This window comes from Bombina bombina, chromosome 1 (genome assembly GCF_027579735.1).
Source record: "Bombina bombina isolate aBomBom1 chromosome 1, aBomBom1.pri, whole genome shotgun sequence".
Classification (NCBI taxonomy): domain Eukaryota; kingdom Metazoa; phylum Chordata; class Amphibia; order Anura; family Bombinatoridae; genus Bombina; species Bombina bombina.
The window spans coordinates 594,876,027-594,882,983 of NC_069499.1; the positions used below are offsets into that span (position 1 = coordinate 594,876,027).

Consider the following 6,957-nt stretch of genomic DNA (forward strand, 5'->3'; position numbering starts at 1 on the left):
GCTTTTTTAACCTAAAGCACAACTCGTAATCTAGCCATTTGTTTCTTTTAAAATGAAGAAAGAACACAATAGGTTTAGAACCAGCATCTAAAGATCAGGGCACAGCATGACGATTAGACAGGACAACATTGGTTCAGGAGAATGCCAGCTTCATTGTAAAAAAACATAGGCAAAAGAATGAAAAAATAGGAGAAGCACTAGTAAAAGCTAAAGGTGCTACAATGAAAATTGAGTAAAATAGTTTGCTGTGCAAATGAATTGAGATAGAATAAAATAACTTGCTTTGTAAATAAAATTTAATTTAATTTAATTAAACAATCAAAGAGGTATGAATCCTGCAAAGATAAAATGAAAAAACATGGAGGCATACCTGAAGGTAATAACGGGTTTATCTCTACCCGGTTTTGATCCTCTCTTTGTTTCAACTGAGGACTTTAGTTATTATGTCGACTTCCGCTACACAATATTGAAACAAGGTTTATATTGGCAACAGTAGTCATTTGTTTTAGTTTTGTTTTTGTGCTTTTATATATCGGAGACGTCCGATTTTAAATATCTCCATGTTTTTTCATTTTATCTTTGCAGGATTCATACCTCTTTGATTGTTTAATTAAATTAAATTAAATTTTATTTACAAAGCAAGTTATTTTATTCTATCTCAATTCATTTGCACAGCAAACTATTTTACTCAATTTTCATTGTAGCACCTTTAGCTTTTACTAGCGCTTCTCCTATTTTTTCATTCTTTTGCCTATCTTTTTTCCCTATTTTGAGGGACTTTAGGGTAGGAGCAGCTTGGTGCCTCTTGCGCACACTTTAACACACCTACACACACTTGTAAAAAAACATTTTGCCTACTAGCTAACCAATATTTACTAACCAGTTAAAACTCATACTTTATTTTGTGTCACTTAGTATTGCATAATCCTTTATTCTTGCCTAGAAGGCGGATATGGAATATTTGGAAGTTGTTTACTTTAATAATGATTTTCTATCAGGTTAGAACAGGCGTCACCAGCATGCCATTTCATATTATCAAACAACACATCCTAAATATCAGAGGAAGGAGGCAGCCAATTTCCCATGTATAAAATTCTGGGTGTTACCTAGGAATTCTGTTTGCCTGTTTAAAGGGATATGAAATCCAAAAATGTATTTTGCAAATCACACAGAACATACAACTTTAAAAAAAGTTTTCAATTTACTTCTATTATTAAATTTGATTTGTTCCTATAGTATTCTTTGTTGAAAAGATACCTAGGTAGGCGTCTGGAGAACCACATGGCAGGAAATAGTCCTGCCATCTAGTGATCTTATAATTGGATAATATTCTTGCAAAACCGCTTCCAGATAGTGCTCCAGAAATGGTCCGGCTCCTAAGCATACGTCCCTGCTTTCCAACAAAAGAAACAAACAGAATGCAAAACAATGAATAATAGAAGTAAATTAGAAAGCTGTTTAAAATTTCTCTATCTGAATCATAAAATATTTTTTTTGCGTTTCATATCCCTTTAAGTCCCTCTGATCTACATGATCATCAGGTTGTTGGCGATCATTACATATCTATTCTGCTCTTTAACCTGTTTACTTCTGTAACATATAAATAACCTCAAGCAACCTGTTTTTCCGCTAGCGCCCACACCTATTGTTTTATGATGTTGAATGAAGAAACAAGTTTTAGGTAGGTTGTGTTGGATGTGAGCTGACTGTATGCAACTGTCAACAAGTATATGACAGTTGCTATTATCATTATAAACAGTCCTCTCCCTGAAGTTTACTTTATTTGTGGGTAAGGTTACTGACTCAACAATGTACATAAAGTGGGTAAAATAATCTTACCTCCCGGTCCTTTAGTTCCCACTCATATTTAGGCAAGTGATTTTGTTGTTTCTGCATTTCTAGGCTGCAATTTAAGGTACGTATAATATGAGCACTCTACAATCTTTTTGTATTAAATTTATACAGCTTGAGCAGTATAAGGTTTCTGTATATTGCATCATGTATGTTGTAAGTAGTACAAAATATTTATTGTATATACCCATTAGTGTTAGCATTATGCAGTGTAAACAGTATGAGATCTCTCTATTACAAATTATACAATTTGTGTAAGCACTATTTGATCTCTTTATATTACACAAATTGTAAATGTTACTGCTATATAGAACAGTATACACAGTATGCTAAAGCATGGGATTTCTGTATTTACAGTGTTATCCTGGTGAAATTTATATACGTTTTGTATTTTGCAATACACAGGGTTTAAGCCATATAGGATCATTCAGTGTATACATTATGAATATTTTTATATTGAAATATGTGTAGTGTTAAAGTGGTATAGGATTTTTGTATCTTCCATACCCACATTACAGTCTACAATTTGTATGTGTACTGTATATCTATTTTTTAAATCTTAAAATAGAGATTAAAAACGTAGATCTATTAATTCTTTAATTACATCAATACTGTCCAACAAAACTTTTTATCTATCTTTTTAAGCCTATTGCCACAGCGTTCCTGCTATTTACCCCTTAACAGTGACATACGTTGCATGTTGCAAGGGATTTTCAGGGCTGTCACAGCGCTAAGGCATGCAGAAATAGAATGTTTTTTGCTGCTTTTGTTGAGACCTGAACTATTACACCCATAGAATCCCAACAAACAGCCAACATACAGGGGACATCTGCTGTCATGAAGGGGTTAACATAAATAGTTGTATAAGAGGCACATTAACATATATCACTGCAGTGGCGTCACTAGGGGGGGGGCGGGGGGGGCGGGCCGCACCCGGGTGACACCCACCAGGGGGTGACACCAAAAAAAAAAAAAAAAAAAAAAAAAAATTTTTTTTTTTTTTTTTTTTTTTTTTAATTTTATTGAAATTCAAAGAAATACAATGTTGAGATGCATAGATTTTTTTTTTTATTAGAGGGGCTGGCATTTGTGAACATTGGTGGGACTGGGGAAGATGTAGACACACAATTTTTTTGCCCCTTGAGCCAGTGCTGCAATTTCAACAAATAGTTTTCCCGGCTGCTCCTAGCCTAAACCTGCCTGCCTATCTGTGCTCACTGCTCAGTGACATGTGGAGCAGTGGAGTCACTCACTGCTGTGCTGTCTCTCTAAACGGGAACTGGCAAATCATGAGGGGATGCCTGGCACCTGACCGCATGACTGTTTGACACTGTCTTTAAAGTGAAGCAGCCACATATGATGCCCACCAGACCATTACGGTTACGGTACACTAAGTGCACACTGAACAGGTAGGAGGGCGGGCGGGGGTCTGGGGGTGGGCAGAGTGCAGAGCTGATTGGCCATAAGAAGCGGTAGGCACGCGGCCCGTGGCTGTGCACTGACAGACTTGGAACAGAGTCAGAGAGCAGAATTTTCATAGTTTGCACCTAAAACTTTTCTTTAGTGATTTATTTTTAGAGTGCTCTATTTATCTTTCATTTGATGCTCTGCTGAGCCAGGGAGCAGCTCTAGGCATGAGCTTTATAATTAATGCAGTGCAGTTTACATATTTTGTATGTGTGTGTCTGAGTTTTTTTGTGTGTGTGTGTGTCTCAGTGTTTTTGTGTGTGTGTGTTTTTGTGTGTGTGTGTGTCTGAGTGTTTTTGTGTGTGTGTGTGTCTGAGTGTGTTTCCGAGTGTTTGTGTGTGCATCTGAGTATGTTTTAAGTGTGTCTGAGTGTTTGTATGTGTGTTTGCCTGTGTTTTTGTGTGTGTCTGCTTTCTGGGGGGGGGGGGGTGACACCATAACTTACCGCACCGGGTGACACCAACCCTAGTGACGCCACTGTATCACTGCCAGGGGTGTATTTAGGTTTTGTGCTGCCCTAGGCACTCAGAATCCTGCTGCCCCCCTGGTTAGGGAGTTGTGTGTTTTTTTTTTCTGCTGCATTTTAAAATTACATTTTCCCCAGCCAGGGCTCGTAAAAAGTTTGCATACAGTCTCAACTAGGTTGAATTAGCACATGTGTACACATACAGTATACATGTGAGCAGGGTTAATATTGACAGTCACAAAAGACTCAAATCTAAACATGTGAACAGACATGAGTCATTGTAAATTACAAGGCAGCCAGGGAAACATACTTGTTAGTCAAAAGTTGTCAGCTGTGTTTTCAGTCAACTTCATTCAGATACAAAATCCACAGTTTCTCATTGGTCTAGATCCTGGTTTCTCAACAGCCGGGCCGTGGCCCAGTACCGGGCCGTGATAGCCCTGCTGGTGGGCCCTGACCTGTCATGCCCCCACTGCACACTCTTACACCACTGCAAACCAGGTGCAGACTGAGACCAATCAAGGCCCCAGGAACACTGTCTCACACTGACCAAAATGTATTAAATGGTATGCAAATGTACATGGTAGCCTTCCTGCCCTGCCCCTAACAGGCTCCTCATCCTACAGAGCCAGGACCCCCAACATTAAGGACAAGAGAAAGGGCACCCAACCTCCAGGGCCAGACCCCACACTCCATGACCCTCACAGACCCCTGCCAGGGCCCACACTTATTTGCTTAGTTACTGATAGGGCAACTGAAAACTCCAGCTTAAGGAATGCACCAGGATCCGTGGAGATACCATTTGTGGGCCCCCCTACTTGCTGGTCCCTCAGCCCAGGTCTTATTTGCCTGGCTGATCAGCCCGTCCCTGCTGCTCACTATATATATATATATATATATATATATATATATATATATATATATATATATATATATATACATATATAAATAAACTACTGGGCCCCGGACATGTCTAGCTAAAATTTACCGGGCCTTGAGGTCACTTTGGTTGAGAACCACTGGTCTAGATTAAGCATCATGTATGTGAGTGTGAGTGCACATGTGTGGGTTTATATATGTGAGAGCATGTGTGGCTAAATGTATGTCTGTGAGTGTGGATGTGTGAATATATGTATATATGATAGTGTGTGTATGTGAGTATATCTACAGTATTTGTGTATGTATGTGTGTATATGTGTGTATGTATGTGTCTATATGTGAGTAAATGTATCTGTGTGTAGTGTGCATGAGTATATGTAAATATGTATGTTTACATTTGCGTGTTTGTGTAGCGATGTGTACACATTTATGTTAGTGTATGTGTATGTATGTCAGTATATGTATGTGTGAGAGTATATGTATGTGTGTTTATGTGTATATGTAGGTGTGCATGTGTTTATTTGCATGTCTATGTATATGTGTGTGTTTTGTGTATGTATGTGTTTTTGTGTGTATGTGTAGTGATGTGAGTTCATATCTGAAAAAGTTATTTCTTGTGTGCTCATGAGTATAAGTATGCATACATTAACTTACTGTACATTTTAATAAATAATTTGCATTCATTTTATATAAACAATGTTCTTATTTTTAGCTAGAAAATGAAAATAATGAAGGATACTTGAGGAGCTGAAATGAATTATAGTTTACAAAAGTAATGGGACTTTGTCATCATACAAATGGCATCTTCCTTTGTACACTGAACCATTTTTGAAATCTAAATAATTCATAAAAAATATTAAACAATTATCTGCTTTATTGAACATTTCTTGTTTTTACAACTACTTGGTTCAATCAATTACCTTTTTCACTGTTTATGATTGCAGCAAGTTATACAGTTATTTAAAGGGACAGTCTAGGCCAAAATAAACTTTCATGATTCAGATAGAGCATGTAATTTTAAACAATTTTTCCAATTTACTTTTATCACCAATTTTGCTTTGTTCTCTTGGTATTCTTAGTTGAAAGCTTATCCTAGGAGGTTCATATGCTAATTTCTTAGACCTTGAAGGCCACCTCTTTTCAGAATGCATTTTAACAGTTTTTTCACCATTAGAGGGTGTTAGTTCACGTGTTTCATTTAGATAACACTGTGCTCGTGCACGTGAGGTTATCTGGGAGCAGGCACTGATTGGCTAAACTGCAAGTCTGTCAAAAGAACTGAAATAAAGGGGCAGTTTGCAGAGGCTTAGATACAAGATAATCACAGCGGTAAAAAGTATATAAATATAACTGTGTTGGTTATGCAAAACTGGGGAATGGGTAATAAAGGGATTATCTATCTTTTAAAACAATAAAAATTCTGGTGTAGACTGTCCCTTTAAAGTGAGATTTGTATAAATACTTTATGTAATTAACTATTTATTTTAATTCTGATAGCATTTCTTTACCTCTAGCAATGTTTTTGGACATTTTTCTAAAAAAAAAAAACCCCAAAAACTAATTTGATCAATTAATTTAAACGTCTTTCAATCAGATGTGATTTTATATTTTAAAGGTGCCACGTGTAAGCGATGATACACAGGTCATCTGTTTACAAGTGCAGTCAATTGCTCTAAGAAATAACTACAATGACTTCCAATCTACTTAAAGGGATATTAAACCCCCAAAAAATCTTTCATTATTCAGATAGAGAATACAATTTTTAAAAAGTTTCCAATTTACTTCTATTATCAAAAATGTTTCATTCTCATGTTATTCTTTGTTAAAGAGATACCTAGGTAGGTAGCGTGCACATGAATGAAGCACTACAGGACAGGAAATAGTGCTGCCGTCTAGTGCTCCTGCTAATGTATAACATTGTTGCAAAACTGCTGCTATATAGTGCTGCAGACACATGCACACTCATGAGCTTAAAATTCTGCTTTTCAAATAAGGATAACAAGAAAATGAAGAACATTTGATAATAGAAGTAAATTAGAAAGTTGTTTAAAATGTTATGTTCTATCTAAATCATGAAAGAAAAAAAATTGGGTTTTACGTCCCTTTAAACACTATGTAGTATTTACTATGGTTTTACTTCTAGTACCACAGTGTTTCTGACATTATCACCTTACAATGGTAGTCAGGCTTAAAAGAAAATTAGTTACTTGTTTTTATACAAAAACATCATGGCCATGCATAGTATAGTATGATATACCAGCCTGGGATTCAGCCAGGAACTAAACATTGCTCGT

The 6,957-nt window shown here is 36.5% G+C and overlaps 1 long non-coding RNA gene across 1 annotated transcript in view; it reads left to right on the forward strand.

Annotated features, from left to right (window-relative positions):
- Positions 1 to 1,797: 1,797 nt before the first annotated feature.
- LOC128645702 (uncharacterized) overlaps positions 1,798 to 6,957 on the forward strand; it is a 77,406-nt gene continuing 72,246 nt past the window's right edge. The window contains exon 1 of the long non-coding RNA XR_008400136.1: positions 1,798 to 1,915. This is a non-coding gene — a long non-coding RNA (uncharacterized LOC128645702). The remainder of the gene's footprint in view (positions 1,916 to 6,957) is intronic.